The sequence below is a fragment of the Eumetopias jubatus genome, unplaced genomic scaffold (assembly GCF_037043125.1).
Source record: "Eumetopias jubatus isolate StellerSeaLion01/CBP00866 unplaced genomic scaffold, mEumJub1_p1.0 scaffold_11, whole genome shotgun sequence".
Taxonomy (NCBI): Eukaryota; Metazoa; Chordata; class Mammalia; order Carnivora; family Otariidae; genus Eumetopias; species Eumetopias jubatus.
The window spans coordinates 120982554-120996859 of NW_028274817.1; the positions used below are offsets into that span (position 1 = coordinate 120982554).

The 14306-nt window shown below is 43.5% G+C and overlaps 1 long non-coding RNA gene across 1 annotated transcript in view; it reads left to right on the plus strand.

Moving 5' to 3' along the window:
• Nucleotides 1-14306, plus strand: part of LOC114218108 (uncharacterized) — a 44781-nt gene that overhangs the window by 18501 nt on the left and 11974 nt on the right. Inside the window, exon 3 of the long non-coding RNA XR_015769492.1 lies at nt 705-856. This is a non-coding gene — a long non-coding RNA (uncharacterized LOC114218108). The remainder of the gene's footprint in view (nt 1-704; nt 857-14306) is intronic.

The window sequence follows — 14306 nt, forward strand, 5'->3', positions numbered from 1 at the left end:
GTCTCACGTCCCAAAATTAACTTGCAGTGAGCCTAATCTATGGTAGGAGCTGTTCTCAACTTATCCATTTTATGTCCAGGGTAAATAGTGTTGGGGATATTTATGTCTGATTGTAGGAAATGACTCAGTGGAAAAAATGACTTTATGTTTTTAACTTATCTTCCTGGCTTCGTTGTTTCAGCCGTATCACCATTCTGTCTCTAAAATGTTCTGATGGCTACTGAGACCACGATTGTTACTAACATTAACTCTGACGGTCCCTTCTAGCTTTATTTCACTCCTAATTCCTTTTTGTAGTATTAATCTGACGTTTTTTAACAAAAACAAAACTAAACAATCACACCAAAAAAAGGAGTAAAAAGAAGCATTCTCTTGTATTGGCATTTTTTAGAAAGATTTTATTTATTTGAGAGAGAGAGAGCATGAGCAGGGGGAGGGAAGAGCAGGAGCAGAGAGGGAGAAGCAGACTCCCCACTGAGCAGGGAGCCCGATGCGGGACTTGAACCCAGGACCCTGGGATCAGGACCTGAGCCGAAGGCAGACGCTTAACCGACTGAGCCACCCCGGCGCCCCGGCATTTTTTTTTTTAAAGAGAGAAAATTCTGTAGCCCTCTCTGTGGTAGCACACGATTTAGAAGAAGGAGAAAATGAATTTTCTTTTTCTCTTGTATGACTCTTTTGATCATATTCTCTTTTTTTTGTAGTTTTATGGTTTCATTACCACATGTACACAAGCTGTCTGTCTATTCATTTTCTTCGCTGTGGAGCCTGGCGTTGGGATTGGTGACTCCGACGACCGGCCGGGCCGCTCTTTCTACAACAGCTCTGTGGTTCTTGGAGGAGACATTGTGAGCACGTGCGTTGCTTTCTTGTTGCTGCCGTAACCAGTGTTGGGCATTGAGATCTGCCCCTTGACTCTTCTGCGCACCCTAATGTCAATGCCTCTGGGTTTCCGCGAGTTGTGTTTAATTTTAACATATCAGTCTGACTGGTGTCTGATGAACTTTTTGGTCCGCCAATGATCTGGGGCTTCACCAGAGGTCTGAGGGCGAGCCATGATGCCGAGTAGGAGATGGCTGCCACCTCCGTAGGCGGCACCGAGGAAGACAGTGATCATATTTTCTTAGTAGTATTGCTTCAGAGAGAAATGATACTGCTTTCACCTTTAGCCTCAGCTCTTATAAATTAAATTTGCCTGCAGTTGTTGAAGTATTTCGAGACTTTATGGTAACACAACACATTTTCCTAAATATTTGTGTGCATCTGTCTTCTTAGTTGGGCTCCCAGTGTTTAAGGGCAGCTCATGTCTCATTTGTCCTTCTGGAGCCATGCCTCATGGCATCTGCCCCTTAATACACGTCTCCCGAAGGACTGACATTCGTGTGTTGTTAGGGACATCTTCATGAAAAAATTCCGGCTGATCCTCATGTGAGCTACCTTTGATTTAAAAGCCTATTTCTTCTACTGCAAGATGAGACGAACACTTTGACTTCTTTTTTCTACATCTTGAAAAAAATCCAGATGCTAGAGGCTGTTTGTGTATCTTTTATACAACCCGAATTTCCACACGTACAGTAACACCCCCACATCACTTGCATACATCAAGTTTGGGTGTTTGAATGCCAGCTGATGAGTGCTGATTTTGAACTCTCCTGCTTAAAATTTATTTTTTTCCTGAGAGTGTTCACTTTCTGGTTCCCAGGAGTTTGATTTCTCTTTCTATTCTGGTGGGCTTAAAGCCTCAGAAATGCTTTGTTTGTGCCATTGTTTAGACAGGGGGGAGAAATGACTGGCTCTTATCTACAATCTATGTCCGATAAAGATTGCTTTGGCATAAAAGAAGCAAACAATAAAAAAAACCCACAAGTGCAAGAGGCTAAGCCTTAAAGTATTCCCACTGAACCAAACCAAACCACACCAAAACAAGTCGGTTTAGAGTGTTGACAGGGGGCTCACCCAGCTGTAGGTGTCTTTGTCAAGGACAGAGGGAAGGTACTTGACTTGTAGGTGAATTTTCCAAGTGAGTTGATAAAATAATCTTCAAGAGTCAAGTTTGAAATTCCCTGTTTAACTTTCTGTAAACTCTCTGGCTCATCTGTTGCACAATTACTGTCAGCAGTCCCTCTTACAAACAATAAAATAACTCCATCCATTCTCTTGATAAAGTCTTCACTTCCAATAAGTTGAAGGAACCACCGTTTTTTTCTGCTTAAATTTTTTTTTTTTTTTGGTTTGTTTATTGAGGTATAATGTGTATATGGTAAAATTCACTCTTTTGCAAATGTGGAGTTCAGAAGTCTTCAAACTACATACAGCTCCTGGGTCCAATTTGGCCCACTGCTTGTTTTTGTAAGTCAAGTGTTACTGGCACACAACCTGTCCTCCTCATTTACATATTGCCCATAACTGCGTTCTTGCTACAATGGCAGACTTTGATCAGCGAAGTCAAAAATATTGTCTATCTCGCCCTTTACATAAAGTCTGTAGACTTGGCTATAGTTTTACGAATTTTACCAGTTTAAACAGTCACGGAACTATCACCACAATCAAGATATAAAAAATTTCCCTTGCTCTTAAAAATTGAGGAAGCTACCAGTTGAGGTAAGAAACGGTTTTAGAGAAGTAAACTTTTACTCTATATTTTAAATTGACTTTAGGTTTTTAACATCATAAGTCATTACGTATACACAATATATTGGACGTTTGTGGTTGGTCTTTCCAGCAGCGATTGGCCACTTCTGTGCTCTACAGAACCGTGATTTCCTCTTGAGGAATTTAGGCCTCCCCCCCCCCCCCCATTTTTTGGTATCACATGTGTGCGTGAGCTGCATCCCGGCTGAAGCTCCTTCCTTCCCTGCTGGTTCCAAAGATGTCTCCAGTGGGCTGCAAGGGCTTCTTGGAGAGAAAACTTCACTCATCCCTGGGTGCTGCCGGGATAGCAGTCTTTGCTCGTTGGACTCGAATGAGGAAGCCCCTTGAATGGCTGACACCCGTTGGGGCCCATGACAGATATAGAGACTTGGTGTGGAAGTGAAACTCAGGCTGCCTGGGCGGCACTGAGAAGTGGAGAGAAAAATCCAGTCCTGATTACGTGGATTTTTTGAGCCCAGATTCAACTCTTGCTTCTCACTAGCCTTAGGGCCAGACACACCAGTGAATTTCCTTGAGTGTGCAAGTTGGCAGGAGAAGGAATTTCTGTTATTTGTAACTAAATGAGCTGCAATTGATGCCTGCTCTGTAACACTCAGGGAATCACAAAATTACAAAAACACCCAATCCAGAGGTTTATGCTGTAGTTGAGGATTTGATACTACTACTTAGCTCTCTGGAAACAGAGATGGCCAAAGAAGGTCTTCCCAAGAAGGCAACATTGGAAGAGGGATCTGAAATGAAGGAAGGGTGTTGGCTCTGCGGTTCAAGGGAGGGAGAAAGTTCTGGGCAGAGAGAACTGCAAGGGCACAGCCCTAGATAGGACCGTGTTGGTTTGAGCAGCGAATCGGCAGATGTGGCTGGTGGGTGAATGGGTGCGGTGGGAGAAGCAGTTAGAGATAAGGGTAGAGAGACGCAATTAACGTTCATGACTAATGGCTCTATGTGGAATCACAAGCCGCAAAGCAAGCGTTTGGAGATGAGTATTTAGGGGGAAAAATGTCTCAAGGCAAAGGGCAACTGATGCCTTGTGGATTAATTGAAGGTGCTGTGGCAAGCGTGGGGATCTGTTTCTGGGAAGCGGGGGGGGGGGGGAGATTTTGGCAGCCCGGTGTGGGCTTCCCAGGTGTGTAAGGATGCGTGGCCAGTGCAGGCTGGGTCGACTGCAACGTTCCCTGCTCCCTGCAGCAATGCGGGGGTGACTGAAGGGAGCCCGAGATCTTCCAACAGTGCCGCCTCCCCCTGAACCACCTGCCGCCTAAGCAGTCCCATCTCTGCTTTCACATCCAGATTGCCAGTTGTGGGCTTTGATATCTTTGTAACAAATGCTGCATGGAAAACGTGCAGAGTCCCAGGACCTGTTTCACTGTAAATGCAGCAGAATGCACTGACCATGAAGTCCCCAGCTTTGTGGGGCAAACACGTCAATAAGTGTAACTTACAGGGCAGTTCTAAGCCTGACGAGTGGGAGCTCCAAGGGAATGCCTGGTGATTAAGTCCAAGAGAGAATTCACGTTTGGGATGCTCTAAGGACTCACGCCAAAGTCACGTACCTTTGCTACTCTTTGCTCGAGGTATATTGAACAAAGATTCCTAGTCCAAATGTTCCATTTGACACGTGCTCATGGAGTGCTTTCTCTGCCTGACGGTTCAAGAAAATGGTAGAGCCTTCATCCTCAAAGAACTAACATCTGATTGGGAGAGGCAGATAAAATAAGCCAATAATTTCTGGGTACTCGGTGGTTTGGAGAGATGCGAGCAAGGCTCCTGTTAGCAGTCCAAGACCGAGATCTGGTCCAAGACCCCAGAAAGCTTGTTGAACAACAGACGAGCACTGCTGGATAAGGGAGAGAGTCCCATGTGGCGTGAAGCACTGGGCAGAGTCAGTCTCTCTCCCCCGGGGTCCAAAGAGTAATATTTATGGGGTTGCCTGAACTAGTAAGGGTCTGATGTGGAGAGGGAGAGGAAGACAGACAGAGACAGAGAGACACAGTGGTACAGATCGGGGCTGGGGAAGAAGGAGGGGGCATCTGTGTGACTAAGTTTTTGCTTTTAGTTCACTCCTTAGAGCTGAGATGATAAATTTGACTATTTCTGGAAAGTTCTTTAATCCAAGAAAGAATTTTGTAGCTGCTACCAAGTGAAAAGTCATAGGTCACCTAACACACAGTGCCCCAAACAGCTTTAGCTGGACTGGTTCTTGGATTTTCTGGCTTCTGTGTTCGTTATCTAGCACTTGGGGCTCTGTGGAAGCTTGATAAGAGTCTTTTTAAAGAAGGTACTTGCTGGATGTTCTGTTCTGCTTTCCCTCTGGCTGTCTGTAAATATGTCACACTACCCCTCTCCGGAGGGCGCCGAACTTCCCCACGAAACTACAGGAATGGGGACATTATTTGCAACTGTTTATTTAGAGCAGAGGTGAAAGTTCTAAGGAAATCCGTAATCTCCTGTCTTTCTCTCATTTCTGCAAATCGGAGATTACTTTTCCCCTCCTTCTGCAGGGCTGATGAAACCAAGCAAAAAGAAGAACATTTCAAGAGGCCAGACTCTTTGTATGTGGCAAGCCTTTGGTTGGAAGGAAAGCAGAAGTGAGGAACAAGCGGTGAAGGAAAGAGTTCCCCCTTGATTAATCTGAATTGGCAGTGTTTGTCAGCGAGAATCCTTCTTACTATGCACTTGCAGGGCGCCCAGACATGACTGCAGTGACTTACGACTCGTCTCTGCATTCATACTTTTTTTTGTCCTCTGTTCTCATAGTTTATGAGTGACAGGATAAGCATACTGATTAGTCAACTGTCATTTGGAAACACGAAAAAAAAAATAGCACTTACCATGAATTTTCAAATTCTGGATCTAGTACCCTGTAATCGTTTTCATGCTTTCCATCACATTTTTGGGGAGTCTTTTCTTCCTTCCCTGATTACTTCTGATGCCTTTGCCCAGTACGGTGATGGGGCTGCCGTGGAAAAGAAATCATTTCTCTTGTGTGGGGTTGTGGGAGTGAGTTCCATTAAGAGAAGGTTACACCACAGACGCTGTGTAGCAACAGCTGTGTGGATGGAAAATTCCAGTCTTTTTTGTTGCAGTGTTTTCCATTTTTATATGTGTAAGGAAATGTGTGCTTAACTGAACTCAGCTGTTTGAAAATTCACAGAAAGTATGAGATAATACCTGTGTTTGCCACTTAAACAATTTTAAATAATAGCAGAAAAGATGTGCTTGGTTTACAAGAGTTCGTGAAATACACATTCTGTGACCAATACTGTGCCAAACACCGAGGGGGGGTTTAAAAAAGTACAGTGTTTACATTCCGATTGATCCACTGAAATGTATGTGCCTGAAATAATATGAGGGTTTTTTTTTTTTTTTAAGATTTTATTTATTTTGAGAGAGAGAATGAGAGAGAGAGAGAGAGAGAGCATGAGAGGAGGTTGGGTCAGAGGGAGAAGCAGACTCCCCGCTGAGCAGGGAGCCCGATGCGGGACTCGATCCCGGGACTCCAGGATCATGACCTGAGCCGAAGGCAGTCGCTCAACCAACTGAGCCACCCAGGCGCCTTTTTTTTTTATGATGATGAGAGAATGAAAGATTGCTGTAGGCTATTTTCATGGTTCATGGAAGTGGTGAGTTTTGAGTTATACTTTGAGGATGGATAGAGCTTTTTAAAGAAATGATTGAAGACTATATCCAGAAAAGTGTAGGTATGTGTCTTCAGTGGACAGTTTATTGACTTTTTACAACCGAGCACACCCATCAGATCAACACTTAGATCACGGAAGGAACCTCCTCGGCACCCTGGAGTTTCCTCTTCCCTCCCCTGTAGCCCTTTTCTGTCACGACCCCCTCCACCTTTCTGAACAGCTTGAACTGATTGGCTCATTTCTGTACTTTCGGTACACCGAGGGATGCACAATGCGGGAAGCCTCTATCCAACACGATGATAGAACGATGCTCTTTTGTGGTCGGTGCTGCTCTAGCCCATCCCGATGTCTGACACACGTAGCCTGGTGCTACACGGGGTTGCAGATCATCCGTTTTCATTGCTGTGTAGCAACTCCCAGGTAGAAACACACCGAATTTACCCCCTGCCTTGTTTTTTGGATTTCTGAGGTTTCCAGTTTCAGGGTGCTTTGCGTAATGTTGCCATGAATACTGAAGTGCATGTGTTTTGGTGAAAATATGTACACGTCGGGTATGTGTTTACCCAGGAGTGGGCGTGCTCACTTTCAGTACATCCCTCATGACAGTTTTCCGGAAGGGTTGTGTCAGTTCACACTCCTGCCAGCAGGGGGCGAGGTTCCAGTTGGTCGCCAGCCTGGCTCTGGGCTGTTGGATGGGTGTGCAGAAAGCGGGCGGGAGAAGAACACATCGCCACAGACACGGAATTGCCAGTAGGCAATGGTCAGCTCTGTACTGGGGGGGGGCAGTGAGAAATGAGGTCTCTACGTAACCGGAGGAAGAGGCTGGGACAGGGGCTGGCCGCTGCTTCCTCCACAGGTCCCAGAGTTTGGACTTGCTCCCCAAACAGAAGGAAACGATGAGAGAGAGCCAGTATGCTCGTTGGGCATCTCACTCAGGCCATCTCACCCTCTGAGGGCTTTGTTGCATTCCAGCTAGACCTCCTTTGTGAATTGAAAATGCTCTCTATTGTAGGCAGCCCTTTGCTTCACTTTGCTGCCCCATCTCACCCCGAAGGTGCATGCTAGTGGTCTCTATTGTAGAACGGACCGAACCCTCTCTCTCTGTTGGTCTCTCTCTCAATTAAATAAAATCTTTAAAAAAATTATAAACTAAAGTTACTATAATAATAAGTAATAAATTAATAATTAAAATGAAATTAAACACTCAGTTCTCAGTCCTGCTGGCTAGCCACATTTCCAGTGCTCAGCAACCACACATGGCTAGGGGGTCCTGTGTTAGCACAGAACATTTCCCTCATTGCAGAAAGATCTAGCGGGCAGCGGTGGTTGGGGTGATAAAATGCTGAAGAAAGGAGCGAGGAGTGGATTAAAAATGTACATGTGATGTCGCGTCCCGTCTTAGTGGTTATTATAAAAATGTCTGGTCTTTGATCTAAGCTGCATTGCTGTTAGCACCATTATTTGTTTCTTGGATTTCTTATTTCAGTCATGTCTGATAGATGTTTCCTGCATTTTGTTCCTCTCACACATTATTTTTTTTTTCCTGGCCATGAAATAAAATCTGGGTGGTTAGGCATTACCCACAAAATCAAAAGTCATCGCAACCTAGTACTACATGTTGATTTACTGTTCATATGCGAACAAATAACTAACTTGCCCGTAAAAAGGTTGCCTGTAACCCATGCTTCCAGCCCTCCTCTGCAGCTGGGGGTGGGATGAGGTCAGCAGCAGGTCCGGCCACTCCTGTCTGAGGGCCTGCTGCCCGAAACCTCCGGTCGGTCTGGAAACGAAGTGAAAGAACTCATGGAGGACTGAACAAGGCGCTTTTGATTAGGAAAATATTCTTATTTTTACATGCCCTGGGGATTTTTGGATGTCGTTGAAAAACAGTCATATATCCTGTTCTTCAAAGTATTTCCTTTATCAGAATAAAACACACTTCTGACAGGGAGCTTGGATCAATAAAAAATGGTAAGTCCAGCAGAATGCCCTCTTCCTTCTTAGATGTAGAATGTATTTCCCTTTGGTTCAAGATAAAATGAGGATAAAGTTGCAGTGGCGGTTGGTTGTATCCTATGTGCTTTGGATGTTTATTCATCCAAAAATATTTATTAAAAAGTACTTAGGAAATGTAAGTTGAGTGGGCCAAAATATTTTGATTTTGCACAAGAAGTCATAGAAAAAGTAGCGGTGTGAAGTAAAAGGGCACAGCCTTCCGGGGTCAAGGCCTCTGGGTGTATTTCCTGGTGTATCCAGTTATCGATGGCTATAGAACAAATCACTCCCTAGTAGCTTAAAACAAGTGTTTATTATCTCATAGTTTCTGGGGGTAGGAATTTGGGAGCAACTTAGCTGGGTGGTTCCGACTCAAGATGTCTCATGAGATTGCAGTGAAGATTTCAACCCTGGCTGAAGCCATCCAAAGCCTGAGGCTGGAAGGTGGCTCACTCACATGGCTTTTGGTCGAAGGCGAATGTTTTTTTCTGTGTTTTGGCAGAAAGCCTGTTCCTCACCCAGTGGACTTGTTGAATAGGCTGCTGGAGTGTCTCTACCACAGGGCAGTTGCCTTCCCTCAGAGTGAGTGATCCAAGAGAGAGCAAGATGGATGATACCTTATTGCCTTCTATGACCTTGTCTTGAAAATCACATATGTTCATTTCACACTTACTCTTATTTGTTGGAAGCAAATCACACACTCAAGGGGAGGGAAGCTGGGCTCCACCTTTTGAGGAGAGAAATATCAAAAAAATTTGTGGACACATTTTAACGCCATTGTACTTACCCTGGCTCTGTTCTTCCCTCGCTGCGGGATTGCGGGAAAGCTTCTATATTGAGTTTTAGTTTTCTCATATGAGAAATGAGTTTAATGATACCCATGTCACAGGGCTATTGAGAGGATTAAGTGTGACTGTAAGTGAAGAAAGCTTTGCAGTCTGAAGAGTTATGTAGAGGTTAGTCATTCAGGAAGAGAACACAGAAACGTGGGAACCCACACTTACAAATTCCCATTGATTCACTTTAAGAAATTTGTTGAGCTATGAAAGATTTCCAGGATGATTCAGGAAGGATCTGGGCTGTGAAAGACTTTCTTCACTTTTTCATTTCCTTTTCCTTCTGCTAGAGTTCCAGTTTGATATGCGTTGGACCCTCTCGATATTCCTTTGCTTAAACTAATTTTTAACTCTTTGCTTCCTTGTTCTGGTTTGATGCAAACTTCTAACTGCAATTTCATTTCTTGGCTGTGTGCCGCAGAAAGCAGTTTCTGTCTTTGAATTTCAGTGACTTTTTTTTTTTTTTTTAATCCCCAAGATGTCTAATTTAATTTTCCCGTCCACCTGTTATTTTTCTTTACTCCCAACACGTGTTTCCATTCATAGGTATTGCTGATCCCTGCACATTAGGAGCTTACCGATTGAAAGAGTTAGACCCACACAGCCGTTCAGGGAAGGGATGCTAGGGAAAACAGCTGGTGATAAACGAAGGTATGACTTCTGTTCATGAAGAGCATCAACATTACTTGTATTCAATGTGCTACTGAATTATTGTGAGTGCTATTTTTTAGCCTCATTTCTTCCTATTTGTCTTTAATATGGATGCCAATAATGAGTAGTGATGCTCTGGGTCCCAGCTGGAACGAGTTGTTTTCTTTAGAATCTGCGTTCTTCGTGCCTGTGTTGGTCTAACTTTTTTAGTCTGTAAGGGTCCTACTGTGCGGAGATCCGCAGTGTCAGTGGTTATGGTGTTACTGTGTGCTTCCTTTTCCGTCAGCATTCCACTTCTCATCTCTTGATGTCTCTAATTCCACCAATACGGCTGCATTTCAACAAGAGTGCTTGTGTGCCTGTTTTGGACAGTTGTCGGTCTCTGAATATTGGCCATTTTTACCTCTGTTTTTGCCACTCTTGGTCTCATTTCCCCTCTCTCTTTCCTTTTTTTTTTTTTTAATGTTTTATTTATTTATTCATGAGAGTCAGGGGTGGGGGCAGAGGCAGAGGGAGAGGGAGAAGCAGGCTCCCTGCAGAGCAGGGAGCCCGATGCGGGACTCGATCCCAGGACCCTGGGATCATGACCTGAGCCGAAGGCAGACGCTTAACCGACTGAGCCACCCAGGCGCCCCAATCCCCTCTCTCTTTTCTAAGGTCATTGTCAAAAAGGACGAGAAGTGTCTGCAGAATGACATACAACTGCAACAGAAACCTTCCAACACACCTTCCTTGGCTCATTCAAGCAATCTCCACTGAGCACATACTCTGGTCTGTTACTCACTTCTATGCCACCTGCTATCAGTTTGAAGAAAATGAGGCATAGCTTTTACCTTTCCAGAACTCACTTTTAAGTGTTTTTGAAATTACCAGACTTCCCCATGGCTGTTGGAATAAGTTAGGCCTCCGTGATGGCAGGTGATGGTGCTTTGGCTGTAGATTATTACTATCAGGGATGAAGACTGTCTCCATTGGTTACCCGCTCTAGTGGACATAGGTACTTTTTTGTCTTTTCTGTGCATCTTTGACTTTAAGTCAGAAGATCTGGCTCTAATATGACCTTTGCCACTGACTAACACACACAACCTGACTAACTAATACAACCTGTGCAGGCTGAGTAAGACCTTTGCTCAGCATGATTGCTGGCTTACTTTGCATTTGCTCAGTGAATCGACCAAGACAGGAGCACAATAAAGGTAGGACCTTGGGTAATGCAGGCAACTTGTCTAACCTTCAGAACCATCATTTTAAAACGGAGATAACTGCATTAAGGCTCTTTAAAGACTCAACGATAACTTTTGTTTTTAAGATTCCAAATTAAATTTTTGCATACTGAACTGGATATCTTGAGGGAAAAAAAACCAGACGGGTCAAAAATCTACTGTAATGCTCTATTAGCGTTAAATATGATCCAGTGACGATTTCTCAGAAAGTAATTTTTTTCAAGGAATGTAGATAAACTCCAGATGATATTTTTAATAATGTTATCATCATCATTATTGTTATTCACCTAAGGGCACTTTACCTTGGCAAGCAGTTCAGGATTTGTCAATTTTATGCTTAGGTGTATTGATCTCACTTAGACTCCCTCATCCATACAGCAGAATGGTGATTTATATCATATTAACTCCTTACATTCATTAGAATTCCTTTCTCTGTGAGTTTTTATTTATCTTTCTAGTAATGAATTACCGAGTCCCTAGCACAAAAGGAAACGAACTTACTGTTTCCTCTTCCACAACCATAGGAGTTTCCAGCAGACAGCTTGCCATTAGCAGAGCAAGCTCACTTTTCCAATGTACAAACTACTAAGTTTTCCCTAGTTATATATTTGCTACCAATTTCCTTGGATTGATTTATATTTTAGGAATTGATTCTAATTTTGAATTGGCCACTGTGTGTCTTTCATCTGAAAACTGGTCAAGAACATGCACAATGTCGGGGCGCCTGGGTGGCTCAGTCGTTAAGCGCCTGCCTTCGGCGCAGGTCATGGTCCCAGGGTCCTGGGGATCGAGCCCCGCGTCGGGCTCCCTGCTCCGCGGGGAAGCCTGCTTCTCCCTCTCCCACGCCCCCTGCTTGTGTTCCCTCTCTCGCTGTCTCTCTCTCTGTCAGATAAATAAAATCCTAAAAAAAAAAAAAAAAAAAAAAAAGAACATGCACAATGGAATACTTAATGGTGCAATACATACAGCTAAAATAAGTAAGGCTGTCTTGGTGATGCTTGATTTGACACCGGTCCATCAGTCCAAACCTGTGACTACACACATTTCCTTGAAGGCACTCTGCTTGGAGAATCTCTTGCAGTAGTTTAATTAGACAAGTACTTGGCTTTTCAAGTACAGTCCTGTAAGTCAAGAAAACCCCCTTTCGTTGTACTTCTTTGTGTATTTAATCACACGGAGTGGTGTCATTGCCATCTTTGTTAGGTTTCTGGAATGTCTGAGGGACTCTTGTGTAAGGTATACAACACCTGTGCAGGGGATTCCCAGGTTTCTTGCAAATTCTACTCTGTTCCACCCCATAGAACAGATGATAAGATAGCTTGTTATAAAGCCACAGAGAACAGGGTGCCTTTGGTGGCTGGTTTTATTCATTAGAATGACCATGGATATAGAGTAGTGTTTAAGGGTATAGGCTTTGGTCTCAGACTTGATGGTTTTGATTCCCTGTCCTGCCTCAGACTACCTGTATAGCCGGGGTAGACTTTCTTTACTCTCTCTCAGACTCTGTTTTCTCATTGTGAAAGGCCGGACAACCCACATGGTTACTGGGGATGAAACGAGTAATACTAACGGGATAGTTGAATGCTTAGATCGGCAATTGTCGGAGAAGGCGGTCAGTAGGGGCGCCTGGGTGGCACTTTCGGTTAGGTGTCCAACTCTTGGTTTCGGCTCAGGTCATGGTCTCAGGGTCGTGAGATCGAGCCCTGTGCCAGGCTCAGCACGGAGTCGGCTTGGGATTCTCTCTCTCTCTCCCTCTGCTCCTCCCATTCCTGTTCTCTCTCTCTCAAGTAAATAAATCTTAAAAAATAGTGCTCAGTAAACATGAAAAAAAAAGGGCAAACAAAAAGCCAATCTGTGGCAATTTTTCCCCCGTGATGTAAAGAATAAAATCCAGAAAAACAAGGAAGCAAGATAGCTACTGACTAAATTTTCTTCCTCTCCCCCTCCCTCCCTGCCCCCCACCCAGGATATTTCCTTATAAAATTAAGAGAGTAGACTTGGGAATGAGAAGGTGATGGCTGTGGGTAGAGAAATGTCTGGCTGAAGAAAGGACTATTAAATAGACATTTTATATTTTGGGTAATTACCCAGAATACAGAAGGCAGTTTTCCATGCTTGGGAAACTCCCTGCTACAGCGGGAGAGCCTTCTTAGTTTTTTGTTTTAAATTTTATCGTGCATGACAGGCTGTGTTCCCTTTAGAGGCCATCTGAATATTGGATTTGCCCATATAATTTCATGAACTGAGTTATTCCACTTATCTGTGAGCTCTCATACATTTGATTCCATGAATATAATTTGATACATTTGGCTCAAAGACATTGGCTAATGTGATAAGAATTTCATCTTGGCATAGATATAGCAAGATTGGAAACATGTAGCAAGGTACCCCAAGTCTGGTTGGTAGGACTCTATAAAGAGAGAAATAATTTGTTTCTTAAAAATCAGAGGGCTTGGCACATCCAGTATCGTCTTATTCATAATGTGCCTTTTAATATTCAGCCTGTGACATGTGCAGAGTAAAGAAAAAACATGAATTTAACCCTTCTCCAATGCAAATATTTGATAGACCATTTAAAATTTTATCTCAACATTGTCCCTTGATCTCAATTAAGTTATGAAGCTTTCTTTTGTAGAAAAAAAATAAGTCATACTCAACATAGTCTCAGTTTGATTAATATTTTTTGTCAGCTAGATTATATTTCATGTAATTTCATAACTCACATGGGTTGCTGGCAACCAGTGTAGACATTCAGGGAAAATTCTGGAGAGTGATAGAGACCATCTCTACTTCCTTCATCAGAGCATCATCAGAAAAAGGAACTTTGTAGGAAGAGGTGCAGTGGCCCTAAGAAGAAAAACTGTAATTGATGTACAAAATATCCATGTTTGGTTTTTCGATACTTTAAAGACTATCAGTATAAAGAAGTATTTTATCTGATCTGCTGGAAGGGTTGACACCTTGAAAAAATTTTTTCCAGTTGGCGTTGAGTCCTCTTCTGGATAGTTTGTGCTCTTTATGTATATATATGTGTGTGTTCAAATTACTATGGCTTTGTAACAAATTACCCCCAAAATGTAGCGGGCTTAAAACAATGGTAATAATTTCTTACCTCTTGGGTTTCTATGGATGGGGAATTTGGAAGTGGCTTAGCTGAGTGGTTGTGGCTCTGGTTCTCTCAGGAGGTTGAAGTGAGTTGTTGACCGGGGCTGCAGCCCTCTGAAGGCTTAACTAGGGCTGGGATCTACTTTCAAGGCAGCACCCTCACTTGCCTGACAAGTTAATCCCTTTCTACCTGGCTTCTTCACGTG